We start from the raw sequence: 14,592 nt of genomic DNA, 5'->3' as shown, positions 1-14,592 counted from the left end.
TCGTCTGCTGTCGTAAGTTTACCGTTCAGGTGAAACAGGTATTATACAGTTAACAATTAAGTTTAATTTCAAAAATTTGTAAGCAGAGGGGAATGTGTATACCTGGGCAATCTAGGTTAGCCACATCAAGTCTAGTGTAATAGACTGTCATGGGGAGAAATCTTTTTTAGTATTTCATTAAACATTTTTTATATGTTTGTTTATTTTTGAGAGCAGGAGAGAGTGAGCACAAGCCGGGGAGGGGCAGAGAGAGAGAGGGGACAGAGGATCTGAAGCAGGCTCCGCTGTCAGCATGGAGCCCAATGTGGGACTCGAACTCAGGAACTGCAAGATCATGACCTGAGCTGAAGTGAGATGCTCAACCAACTAAGCCATGTAGGTGCCTGGGATAGATCTGGGATAGACAGAATCCAAAGCAGGCTCCAGGCTCAGAGCTCCAAGCTGTCAGCACAGAGCCCGATGCAGGGCCTGAACTCACAAATTGCGAAATCATGACCTGAGCTGAAGTCGGACGCTTAATTGACTGAGCCACCCAGGCACCCCGGTGCCTGGGATAAATTTTAAATGTGTATGGTAAGTAGGAATGATTTGGGAAAAGGCGTTTTTGATTAGTAATATAAGTTACTACATGTATCATACCATAGGTTAGAGGTTTCTAGGAAATTTGAATAGGTAACACATTTATACTTTGGAATGTAAATTTAACACTTGATTACAAGGAATACACTTGAAGACACAGGAGCGGAAGATTATCTAGCTTTTCAAGTCACTGACAATCTGTGCCCCTAGCCAAGTCTTGCTGGCCATAGTTTATATCACCTATAAAATGAGGTGCTTGGGTTCTCAAGTTTCCTTGTAACTCTAAAGCTGGTATAATTTAATACAGAAAAACTATAACCCGCATGCCCACTAACAGAATGCCCTTCTCACAGTTTTCCTTGCTTCTTTTAATGGCAGCTCTGTCCTTGCATAGAATAGGCCAGGAATTGGTATTCCCTGGTCCTTCTCTTTCTCTCATACCCATTCTGTCAGCAAATCCTCTCATTAACCACGTCTCACCGCCTCCCCTGCTGTCCTCGTGCTCTAGGCCACCTTCAGCTCTTGCCTGGGTTATTGTGGTGGTCTCCTGAGAGGTCCTCTTCTGCCCTTGTCCCCTCTGTTCTCTATGTGGCAGCCAGAGGGATGCTGTCAAACTCAGTCGGCTTGTGTCATGCCTTTACTTGAAGCCTTCCAGTGCCTTCCCATCTCAGAGTGAAGTCAAAAATATTATGGTGGCCCACCCGGCCTTACAAGATCTGTTCCCTAACATTATCTTGTTGATCCCATCTCTTCATCTTCTCCCTCACTCCATTCTAGGAAAACTGGTATCCTTGCCATGCATGCTCCTGCCTCAGGACCTTTGCATTGGCTGCTCCATCTGGAATAGTCATTTCAGTACCTTCTTTAGAACTTAGCTCAAATGTCACATCACTGAGGCTTCCAAGGCCATCCTATGTAGCCTCCTCTACCCCATACCCCCTATGCCCTGGTCTGTTTTTCTTTATGGCATACATCAGTGTACCCTGTGTTAGTGTTTTTGAGGTATGATCTTAGACCAGCAGTGTCACCATCACCTTAGGAACTTGATAAAAATGCAGATTCTTGTGCTCTTCCTCCCTGCACCTGCTGAATCTAAAACTTGGGAAGTAGAGCCAAGCAATCTGTATTTGAAGAAGCACACAGGTGATTCTGATGCACACTAGTCTGAGAAGCACTGCTGTGTATTATATTGCATTTCGTAATTTTGTTGATTAACCGTATTTACCTCCCCTTCCACTACTGCCCCAACTTATAGACCAGCTCCATGAAGGCAAGGTTTAAAACTGGAAATGGCACGTAGAGCACAGTAAATAGTTGCTGAGTGAGTTCATGAAAATATGACTATTTAGTAAATTTAGATTAAAAGAATACTGAGCAACAGAGTTTAATACATGATCCTCATATTTCAGTGACTCTTCAATGTTAAGAGTTTTAAATGTGAGGTTTTCTTTATTGCAGACTTAAAAATATACAGAATCTTTGAAGATTGTATTAGCCTCAGTAATCCTTCTCAAAACTTTGTAGAAATGATGTAAATTGTTTAAATACTTGTGGCAACTGGAATTGTGCTATTTTAATCATCTCCCACAGGGACCATCTCTTGTAAAGTGTACAGATGGGTCATTCTGGTTTATTGAAAGCTTCTGATATGAGAGCTCGTCAAGTGGACATTTATGTGAAAAAGAGCACCTGCAGGTATATGAATATTGCATTGGAAATTTAGACTTATTAATATTTGATCTAAGTTGCTTGTGCCCATCTTGGCAGATATGGGCAGCCAGGAGCCCCTGTTGACTTCCAGAGCCTGCCTTTGGTTTGGGAAATGATAGTACCTGTGTAATGTGTTTACCTAGTGCTCTCCGTACAACGGCTTTTTCAGTTCAGCAGAGTAGGTCTTAGAGATGAGGGGATTGAGGACTGCTAAGCCATTGTGGACTCCTTGAAGGTCATTTTGAAGGTCATAAAAGCCAGTCTCAGATCTCTTGACTTCTCTTTCAGTCCTTGGCTCATTTCCTTACCATTGGGCTCCCCCTACTCCTGCCTCTTAACTCTATGCCTTTTGACAGTTCTTGACCCTCGGGCTCAGTTTTTTCATCTACAGAATGAGAAAGTTTGATAAGACTTTCTCTAGGACCTGTCTTACATCAGAATGTTTTAGTGACCCTTCATTAACCTCAGTCACTAGAGAAATTCTCCATCCTGTTTGAAAGCATTCAAATCAGAGGATGGTCTTGGACATGGAGGGGAGAGTAAGCCAAGTGATGTGTCCTGTCACTAGTTTCACCAGAGCATCTTTACAGATACCCTGTCCCCACTGGGGAGCCAGGGAAGAATGGATTCGAGATTTGGGGATTATCTGTGGTTTTCTTTTGTTCACCATAATTACCACTTGTGATAGAAAGTTGACCACTAGTGAGTTCTTGGTCATGCCCATCAATGACGTGAGACAGCTGCCCCTTGCCTGGTTCCTTCAGCACAGCTGGTCTGGATTACTGCTCCAGCCTCCCCAGCCCCCTGCCTTCTGCTGGTGCCCCACCAGGTGTGGCCTCTGGCTTCACTGGTCACTGGATATTCACCTGCTGTGGCTCTGACGTAGTTGGGCACATGATCGGTGGTTTGCTGTCGTCTTAGACTAGTGTTGTTCTTCACGCTTTAGCTAATTGATCACATTAGCCAACTGAACTGTGAACCAAATGTGAATTGATATCGTTTTGTCCTTTTAAAGGCTTATCGTCCTGAGTGTGAGAATGGGGAGAATGAGGAATTAGGGAGTGAGTGGCAGCTTGTGTAGCCTCAACATTTTTACCAAGAATTCTGTTGAAATTTTCTTATTTGTCTATCATATCATGAATGTATATTGATTCCATGTACAAAGTACAAACAAGTGCTAAGAACTTCTCCTTTTGTAAGTTAAAATTTAACACATTTGAAGGAAACCTGTCAATGGCACTTTTAAGAGTGTATCCACATGTGAGGCCAGCCATGGGAAGGTTTGCTTCTTTGTGTTTCTTTTATTTTGAAAGGTGAAACTCTACCTTTAGGGAATAAAAATATGGTGTCTTCTGATTTCTTCTTTTGTTGTCAGAAAAGGCTGTGAAATTGTCGTTCTCTGATGTTTCATATAAGGTCAGGACTACCTCTCCCTCATTCACAGATGGGAAACATGGATTTGTTCAGAGCAGTTGAAAAGTGACTCCAGGGGGCAGACTCTGGAAATATGGCAGATTGTGTTTTCTGTCAGTGGATGCCTAGACGCCATGTTGTGGTTGGGGGTTGTAGCCTGTGGAGCCAAAGAAGGCCATTGAACACCTTTTGTTTACATGAAGGAATAAATAGAACTGAAAAAGTGGGAGTCTGATTAGGGGAGAGGAGATTGGGTAGAGAACGAGGGTTTCAGAGAACTCGTTCTGGTTCTGTCTGGTTCCTCTTGGGATGTCAGCCTTCCTCCTGAGCGGGACAGGTGTTGTGTCCCAATCTGTAATGAAGTAGTGTGTGAGTAATTGATCACTAATAGTAGATGAGATGCCAACGTGTATATCATTTGCTTAAAAGACGAGCAGATTCAAGGTTATCACTTTAATGATAATATAATATTATGCTACACAATTGCACTTCAGAGGTTGAGAAGGGAATGGTGTTCCAAACATCTTGTGCCGAGAATGATACTTAGCCACGGCCTATCTCCTCTGTGCCCTGGCGTCTCTACTGAGCAGCTGCTACTGATGGACTGTTCAGAAGTATTGTGATCATAAATTATCTTCCTGTATTTTAAAAAAAGATTTTAAAATTGGAGTGTGCCATGTGTGTGGGTTTGTTTGTCCTGTTTGACACATTAGACACCCTTGAGGATCACTGGGTGAGTTCTTTGTGGGGCATGATTTATGTTTTTAGTATTGCACTCCTATTTACCGTGTCATAAAATACATGAGTGTGCACACATAAACGCTTTTTTTCTGCTACTGTGTCTCCACTACCAGTGTCTTCTGTGTCTAAGAGGTAAAAGAGGGGAGCCATGGAGTTGACATTACTTTGAGATCATCCAGTCATACTGAATCGTGCCCTGCTAGGGAGACCATACTCTTGAGCAGTGCTTCTCCAACTTCTCTGTGCATCAGATCAGCTAGGGGTCTTGCTATGATGCAGATGCTGATTTCAGCAAGTCTGGGGTGGGACCCAAGAGCCTGCATTTCTTGGGGGAACCCCAGTGATGCTTATGATTCTGGTAGACCCCACTTTTGAGTGGCAAAAGTTGAAGATACTTCTTTCTCTTATTTTCTTAGAAGTGTATTGTTCTCTGTTTCTGGAAGGTTTATGTAAGTGTAGCCCAAAACGGAAAAAAACTACTGGTAAAAAAAGTGAATTCAACTGTTCTTGCAGTGTGTTATTCCCCCCACCCCCCGCCTCCGAGATGCCTGTGCATTTATTTGTTTTGATTTGTGCCTCTGGCATTAAGAGCCATGCTTAATACTAGAGCTGTTTAAAACTCCGGAATTGCACTGTGTACTAAATTGTTTTCTTGCTGATTTTTACCAAGTCCTTTTGGGGATTGCAGTGATTTTAGCCTCTGATGCAATGGTTAACCCTTAGTGGTCAAGAAGTATGAATAAACATGGCAGGACTGGGGAAGGACAGGTGACTATAAGAATTAAGAAGTCTTTGGGTCCAAATGCCAGAGTGCTTGACTGGCAGGAGATCAAACAGTAAGGACATTTAATTATCCTGCATCACAGAAGTCTGGGGCATTTGGTTCCAGGGTTGGTGCGGAAGCCCAGCAGTAGCACAGAGGTCTTGCTCCATCCTGCTCTCTGTTCTGCATCTCAGTATGTCGGCCAGAACATGTCTGTATAGGGTGCTCACTCCCAGCATCTCACCCTCACCTGATAGTGTCCTAAACAGGCTGGGGAGTGAGCAGTAAAGGAGCCTCATGTACAAGGTTCTTCTACAGGTGAAGAATTTCTCTGCAAGAGCTTATGCCGTATGCCCCTTGGATCTCAGGGCCAAGACTAGGGCAGACCTTCAGACCATTCACTGGTAAGAAGAGCCAAACACTGTGGTTGGCTTAGAGCAGTACACACACAAGCAGGATTCTGATAGAGAAGAGCGGAGGGGCATGGATGTTGGGTAGGCAGCCAACAAGGACTATTAATTGAACATCTTCTGAATCTATTCTATACTCCCCATTTTATAGCTTGTGAAACCATTGCTCAAAGAAGTTAAGTAAATTATCAGGGAGTGTAATTGGGACCACACACAGGCCTGTTTGATTCCAGAGTGCCTTCTGAGGGTGGAAATGTGACTCCTTTGTACTCACCGTGTCCTTCCTTGGTGTGTTTTTTCTTCCCTTTAGTTTCAGGAATTTTTGGTGGAGACTCACTAGAAATTGTCAAGACCTTCTAGTATATGCCTCTGAGTGGGGGCCACATATCCACGCCAAGTGTGTTGTCATTTGGCCTCTTTTTTTCTTTTCTTTTTTTTTTTTTTTAAGTAATCTCTTCACAGAGATTGTAGGGGCTTGAACCTACAACCCTGAGATCAAGGGTCACAAGCTCCCCTGACTGAGCCAGCCAGGCGCCCAGCCATTTGGCCTCTTAGTAGTTGTATTCACATTCATGGTGCACTGAAACTATTAGAATGGTAAGAAAACTACTCCTGTTTCAAGAAGGAAATGAGCCCAGTGACGGTTGGGAGCCACTGTCCTAGGTCTTGCCACATCTTGACTTGGCCTCCTGGGATCTGGGCTCTGCTCCTTGCTCTGGGTTTGCTGAGTTCTGCCGAGCACAATGCAGGTACCCAGAGGTATGGTGTCCACCTAGAGAATTTGAAGTGTCCCCTCAGTCACCTCTAAGTCAGCACTGCACCATGCTTTCTCCTGCCCAGGTTTGCAGGGATCCCCGGCAGGCATGAGGGGATGGCTCTCCCTGTTTCCATTCAGACTTGGCTCTCGGTGCCCCAAGATCTGATGACACTCTGAGGATGGCAAGGCTCCAGGGGAGTGAAAAGTTGTTCCTACTTAATTTATAAACAAAACTACAACAAACAGAAAAATGGGTAGAAAGGCTAAAGGTAATTACACATTAAAAAAATAAAAACTGGAAAACAGTGATTTGGTCAGTGAAGCTAAAAACACTCTACCAGAGTATGTGATAATTGGGTGAACATCAGTCAGAAGGAGACAATACTGGAAGCCTGTTGGCTTCCACATACATGATGGAAGTGCGGCCGGGGTGGGGTGTGCGGTGGCTTTGCTATTCTTCAGATGCCAGGTCAGGAGAGTGATTTTGACCAGAGTGCGCTGTGATCAGAACTGTGTTTTAGGAAGATTAATCTGGACAGAATAGTGGTCTGGATTTCAGTTGGAAGAGGTGAGGTTTGATTCTGAAAATGCTAAAGCCTTTACTTACCCTGGTCTGTATTTTCCTTCTCTAACCAAGAAAATCTGCGGGGAAAGGGCACCTAGGAATTGCCAGCAAGCAGAAGATGACACTTTTAATTGCGTGTTGAGTGTTGTATGTTGGGCACGTTAACATGTTTTTTCTATTCATGTTGTTCAGGGCATGTAACATTGATGTTTAAATTGACATCACATTTCCTCACATTAGCTCTTGCTAGAAGGCCAGGATTGTGCCTAAATCAGAGCTCTGCAAGCCCCCTGGCTTGTAAACCCACACCAGCTGGACGTTATTGTGAACAGCCCCTGCTTCCCAAATGTCAGTGGGGTGCTGCACTACTGGCACACCTGTAAAAACATTAAAAGAACTTTGTTTAAAGTGAAACGGCTTCCCGGGCGCCTGGATGGCTCAGCCGGTTGGGCATCTGACTCTGGATTTCGGCTCAGGCCATGATCCAGGGTCGTAGGATCGAGCCCTGTGTTGGGCTCTGTGCTGAGGCACGGAGCCTGCTTAAGATTCTCTCTTCCTCTGCCCCTTTACGCGGCTCGCGTGCGCGCACGCCTTCTGCCTAAGACACACAAACAAGTTTCTGTAGCCTGCTCTGTTAAGAAAGTTTTTGCTTCTGTTTTATACCTGTTGTGACATAGCTTGCAGAATTTGAATCGCAGTGTACTTCTTTGTATACTTCTTTATTTATCCAACATTGGTGGCATAACATTTTAAGGAAACCTGTGGGACTCAGGAAAGCCGGATGCCGGCAGCCCTGAAAATGTTCCTGGGTGTTTAGAAGTACGCTTCGGTTTTGCCAGTAAAATCTCAAGAGTCTCTTGTGAGAAAACAAGACAAAACCCAAAACTGGGAATCAAACCAAATCGGGAAGGAATTGTTTTTGGTGACATAAATATGACATTTCAGAATAACCGGGGAACCTCAAACTAGTTTTTCTATGTTGTGTAATCACAACTTGATCTTTACTCAGGGACAAGCTCGAGATTTGTGGAATATTAACCCCATTATTCTGTCTTGCGTTTCCTTTTCAGTACAGAAAATTACATTGAACTTTTTCAAATAGGAAACCAAGGCTAAGTGGATGACTCCTCTGTGAAGGGTGAAGGGCTGTGGATTTTATTCAGACCCTCGATAACTTGCTGTGTGGTCTCTGCCAGGTCATTTAATCTTTTTACTTCCTTCTTCTTTTTCAATTCCAATATCCACTAAATCTTCCTATTTTCCTAAGAATTTGTCTAATCCTTTCCGTTTCCAGAGTCTCTCTTCAGATATAGGCCCTGTTGATTTTACTCCTGAACATCCCTAAATGACTGCTTTTCCCGGATTTCCTCTTGGGCTAGCGAGAGCACAGCAGTAGTCCAGGGTGCTGAGCGGACGGGGCTCAGCTTCTCTTACCTGGGACGAGACTCTGTGGTTGGGCTCCTCCAGTCTCTGTGCTTCCCTGCTTTTCTAGACCAAGATACTATGGGAAAAGAGACTGATTCGAATAAAGAGCTACTGGGGTTCCCTGTAGCTGTGGTGGCTCCCGCTACCCCAGACCCCCCCCCCCCCCCATGAGCTGCTTGCAGGTCTGAAGGGATCTGATGCATCGTCACCCATTTTGGATACATTTTAGGAAGCTCTGAACCATCAGATGCCGATTCCATTATTCTCTCGCCAAGGGTTGAACTAACCTGAGCCAGTTTCTCATGCACAACTCAGGTTCCTCCTTACAGGTATTCGTAGCTGTTACAGATGTTTGAGGTGGGTTACGTTTGGCCTTTCACCAGCAACTCCACTCCCAGGTTTTAAGGAAATCGAGTTTCAGACCAAATTTTGCCATTCATTGGCAAACAAGCCCCTAGAGAGCCCTCACAGATTTGTTCTGCACACTCAAGGAAGTTCCTGCTCTCTGTCTCTCTAGGTGAATGGAAAATTCACTCGAAGCAGACATGCCAGCATTACAGATGCAGTTTTCTTACACACTTGTACTTGGGAGTCTAGAATCAAACTAGACCTAGAACTGGGGAGGGATTTAGCTTACTCTTGGGCCTGGCTGGATTCTTTTTATTCACACAAGAGTGGGGAGTATAGCTAAAATTTTAGCCCTTCTCTGTGTGCTGACTGCCTTTACTTTGGTCAGTGAGAGCCTGTTTCTCACATGCATCATGGCTACCGACAGGTGACTGGCATTAATATTCTCCAATAATAGCCCCTTTTGGGCATTCACCTGGCTCGTACTTATCTATACTTAGATACAGATAACTGAAATACTTGTAGCAGCTGCCTCTGGCATCCTTCATCAAATGCTACCAGAACCTTCTGGCACTGGGCATTCTGGGTCAGGGTGTCAGTTGACCACTTGGGTCTCATAAATATAATGTTGCATGGTGTATGTGAAAGTATTTTAGGTAAATTTTAGGCATTGTAACAACTTACCAGATTAGTTTTGCAGGCTAAGCCGGGGAGGCATAATTGCTTTATTTTGCCTAATTTTTTTTTAAATGAATTTGTTGCGGGCAACAGAAAAGAGAGCTTTTGCATAAAGGTCTCGATATTTGGCTTGCTCTGGGAAAATTGGGACTTTGGCCACACCAGACCCTATTCCTCTAAGGTGACTTTGTTTTCCAGTGGAATAGCAGCAGCCCACTTTTTAGAGCTGGGGTAGGAGGGCACCGAGAATGGGCTCCTGGGGAGGGCCCCCCTGTGCTGACACTGAGTATCAAGTGCCCTTTAATCATTGGGATTGTGCTGTTGGTTTGCAGGGCCCTCCTCCCTCCTTTACTCCCGCCTGGCCCCTGTAGGTATTTGAGTGTTCGACCCCTGCAGCTGTCAGACACTTTTTCCTCTTGGCTCAACACTTGTGCTTTGCTCATGCTGCTTCTTTGTCTGGAATGCCATTTCCTTTTCGGCTTGCCTCTCCAGGTCTTAACTTCTTCCTGAAGGCCAGGTCCAAGGCCCCCGTGGATGTGGAGTCTTCCATGGCTCTTAACACTCCTGGCTCCTCCGTGTCTACACCGATAGCAGCGCATTGTTGTTGTTAATTGTTTCATGCCTTCCCTCTCCTCAGGGGTAATATTCTTAAAGTCAGGAAATATATCTTTCTTATATTTTATATCTTCCACTGTAAACATGTTAATGCTTATCTCCTCATCCCAGTCTGAAGGCAGAGAATAGTCCGTCTATTGATCTACCTGACAATTATTTTAAAGCATATTTATACATGGTGAGGAGAAGCAGGAGCGTGTTATTGATAGGGTTCTTGAGCAAACGGCTAAGAAAGAATTCTTGAGATGTCTTTGGTGTAAAAGGTGATTTTATTAAAAAAAATTTTTTTTTTAAATTTTTTTTTTCAACGTTTATTTATTTTTTGGGACAGAGAGAGACAGAGCATGAACGGGGGAGGGGCAGAGAGAGAGGGAGACACAGAATCGGAAACAGGCTCCAGGCTCTGAGCCATCAGCCCAGAGCCCGACGCGGGGCTCGAACTCACGGACCGCGAGATCGTGACCTGGCTGAAGTCGGACGCTTAACCGACTGCGCCACCCAGGCGCCCCCAAAAAAATTTTTTTTTAATGTTTATTTTTGAGAGAGAGAGAGAGAGAGCAAGCAGGGGAGGGGCAAAGAGAGAGGGCGACATAGAATCTGAAGCAGGCTCCAGACTCTGAGCTGTCAGCACAGACCCTGACACGGGGCTTGAACTCATGGACTGCGAGATCATGACCTGAGCTCAAGTTGGACGCTTAACTGAGCCACCTAGGCACCCCTAAAAGGTGATTTTATTAAAGCACAGGGACAGGACCTGTGGACAGATAGAGCTGCACTGGGGTTGTGAGGAGTGACTGATAATATACTTTTAAGTTAGTGGGGGTTAGGGATAGCGTTAAGTCTCTAAGGAATTGGGAAGCCGGGCTTTCAGGACCTTGAGGGGCTAGCTATTGTTAAGATAAGGTTATTTTTAGTCTTTAATAAAGCAAAAACATCAAGGAAGTAAGGTAGCCCTGAGTTGCTTGAGGATGGTCACGCTCTGCATGTCCCAGGTGTCTGCAAGTTGTAAGGAGATTTAATTTTAGCTACATTTCTCTTGCCTTTGTTTCCCTCATGATTATAAATATGAACATAATATAAAAACAGGCATAACCAAGAAGCCAGGTAAGGAAAAAGACCCAGAAGCCCAGATTCAGGGTGTGCCAAACTCCCAGGGTGGGGAGTAGCATGGCGTGCAGTCTAACTACCAGGACACCTGGCCCCTGCCAGTGCGGACCGTGCTGTTTCCTGGAGGATCTGCCCACTCTCCAAATTAGGTGGCTATGCCCCAAACCTGGGGGATCTGCCGCAGGGCTAAGCATTCACATATACCAAAATAAGACAGTTCCCAAAGTTACTTAATTGTACACCACACATCAGGCAAAGGTGTTGGGTGGGCATCAGACTAACCACACCCCAACACGAGGGGCTGTGAAAGAGCCCCGAGGCACAGGGAGTCAGGATGCCAAAGAGGCTTCCATTATTAATAAGGATGAGCAGGACGCCCCCTGCCGGTGGCCCTGCACTTAGTGGAGGAACAGTGTACCTGGGCGCACAGGCAGCATCGTGGAGGGCAAGGCTGGTGATGGATTCGGGGAATAAACAGTAAGTGGTTCAGCAGCGCCCAGCCTCAGGGCTGCATTTGGGAGAAGGGGCAGCTGAGGCGGGAGAGGAAGAGGGAAGTCCGATGTGCATGCTGTGCTCGGGGATTCTGACTTTTTCCTAGGGAGCAGAGGGCCTTTCAAGGGAGAAGTCAGGGAGAGAAAGGCCTGTGTGCCAGTCTCCTGGGAAGCAGGACGATGGTGGGGGTTCAGCAGGCCGCCCCAGCAGCAGTGTGGAAGGAGCGGGGTGGGTGGATTCAGGAGATGTGAGAGAGCCTTTAGTGCCTGGGATGACAGCATCCTTTCTGGTTTGGGATGCAGTTATTTCTGGATGCAGGAAGATGGGCGGGCTAGCTCTATGTGTAGCCTGTGATCCCGTGTCGCCGGAGTGATGTTTATGGTTTCTGACCCACGTCTGTCTGGTTGCACTCTTCTTGGCTGTATAGACGGACTTCTCCTAAAACAAGGGCTCTTTTTAGTGCAGTGGTTCACCACCTCGTTCTCCCTGTCCTAGGTACACTGTCTGGTCGGAATATACCGGCTTTCCTTTTTACACAGGCACACTATGTACTCTGGTCAGAATGTTGTTTCTCAGTACATATAAATCTTTCTGTATATACATTGGCAATACATTGGAGCACATCGTGTATTTATTCTGTAGTCGTAAGGGTGAGTAGATGTTAGGATTGGCGTTTTCTCCTTCTGGAATTTTTTGTTATGAGCATTAAAGACATTTAACCATCTGTTTATGACTTTAAAGTGAGTGTTCTAAGTGGAGCCTATGAATAAATACGTGAATCATGAAGGATACATTGAAGGGGTATTGTCAGTAATAAATTGCTCCTATGCATCTTTTTCAGCTGTTTTTGTAGCTTTAAAAAGGTCTAATGTAATCATATGGAATTTTTAAGGAATTAAAAAAAAATTAATGTTAACTATGGATTTTTATATGGATTATATCTTCTAGGAGAGATTGGGGTGTAGGGTTGCTGCAATTGCATTAAAAATATATTTTTCCTTAGAGTACAGATGATATGTACTTAGTATTACATTGTTACAAATTTATTATTTTTTTTAATGTTTGTTTATTTTTGAGACAGAGCATGCGAGCTGAGCCAGGAGGGGCAGAGAGAGGGGACAGAGGATCTGAAGCCAACTCTGAGCTGTCAGCACAGAGCTTGATACAGGTCTTGAACTCGTGAACCATGAGATCATGACCTGAGCCAAAGTTGGATGCTTAACTGAATTAGCCACCACCCAGGTGCCCCACAAAATTATTTTATTTTGATTTTAATTTTTAAAAAACATTTATTTATTTTTGAGAGAGTGCAAGTGGGGAGGGGCAGAGAGAGAGATGGGGTCAGAGGATCCGAAGTGGGCTCTGTGCTGACAGCAGAGAACTGATGGTGGTCTCGAATTCACGAACCGTGAGATCATGACCTGAGCCAAAGTCAGACACTTAACCGACTGAGCCATCCAGGCACCCCACAGAATTATTTTAATAGAAGTGGAATGTTGGAGGGGCACCTGGGTGGCTTAGGAGTTTAAGTATCTGACTTTGGCTCAGGTCATGATCTCACAGCTCATGAGTTTAAGCCCCATGTTGGGCTCTGTGCTGACAGCTCAGGGCCTGGAGCCTGCTTCAGATTCTGTGTCTCCCTCTCTCTCACTGCCCCTCCCCTGCTCATGTGCATGTGCTCTTGCTCTCTCTCTCTCTCAAAACTAAACATTAAAAAAACTAAAAAGAAATGGATGTTGGATTCATTGTTGAACTTTGCAGAAGTATAAATTAACTTGAAATTAATATTTTTCAAAGCTCATCATATTATCTTTTCCTCTAGCTGAATATAGTAGATGTTTACAAATGGTTTTATTCACTAGCTTTTCTGTAAGAACATGAATTGTATTTCCTCCCACCTACAGGAGACTGGCTTACTGGTTCTAGAGATTTCTTTTCACAAGGCTTCATTTTTCTGACCAAAATATAAGAATTTAAATAGTTTTAGTTTGGCACATATGTGCAAATTAAATTATCTAGCCTTTTCAAAATACACTTCTGCTCAGTATTAACATGAGTGTAGCAGTGGGAACAAAGACTCACATTTGTCAATTTTTATTCCTTTTACTTGTAGTTGAAATCCTTTAGGGAGTTGAGTAAATTTAAATGTAAGTAAAGTAAAACAGTCAACAGATTTCAACTCAGGGAACTGGTTATAGTGTTATTGCCCTAACTTCATATTGAAGACCTAAAGCAAATGCTAATACATTTTCACCTTGGTTTGTGCTGGACTTTGCTCTTGGGTAAATGGCTGTCATCCTGGTAGTCATGAAAGGGGATCAGCAAAGGAGAATTAAACGAGAGGAATTGGCAGGGGCTCAAACTACACAGTCTGCTGTGGCATTTTGAGGTGTTGATCACCTTTTTAAATTACTATTTACCAGCTTACTATTGAGCTGTTCTTTAGTTGGCTCTACCTGGTAGGTCTGTACTAGCCCTGAGTAGTTGGTACTTGAACTTATTAACTAGTTTTAACTTTTAATAAAAATCTAAGCAGAAATGCATGCATTAATAATCACCAGGTATTCCTTTCTCTTTTGTCACATACAAACATTTTTTGCATAAATGCATGTGTGTATTTCCATACAGTATGCCTAATTTATCTGCTCACAAAAAGAATTTTTAGTATGTAATGGATGTTAAGAAAAGTGTTTTTTCATTCTACAAACCATTGTATCTATACCTATGAAAATTATCCAGAAACCAAACTTAGGAAAAAAGAAAAAAACAATCTTTGCTGACCGAGCTTTTCCTTTGTGTTGATTGCTACATATGTACAAACCTGGGCATGTTGGCTTTATGTACCTGGGTTTGTGGATTTGCCATTACGATTTTGCCTAAGGTGTTAGCACTTTTAAGCAAGGTCATGAGAATGTGGGAGATGAATGTTATTTATCCTTTATTTTAATTTTTAATTGAGCTATAATTAACATACAGTGTTACATTAGTT

General features: G+C 43.9%; 1 protein-coding gene across 2 annotated transcripts in view; it reads left to right on the top strand.

Annotated features, from left to right (window-relative positions):
- The window catches only part of STK39 (serine/threonine kinase 39), a 315,140-nt gene that overhangs the window by 90,331 nt on the left and 210,217 nt on the right, over nucleotides 1-14,592 (top strand). The window lies entirely within an intron of this gene.

The sequence above is a fragment of the Lynx canadensis genome, chromosome C1, assembly GCF_007474595.2.
Source record: "Lynx canadensis isolate LIC74 chromosome C1, mLynCan4.pri.v2, whole genome shotgun sequence".
Classification (NCBI taxonomy): domain Eukaryota; kingdom Metazoa; phylum Chordata; class Mammalia; order Carnivora; family Felidae; genus Lynx; species Lynx canadensis.
This window is presented reverse-complemented; position numbering and strand designations above follow the sequence as displayed.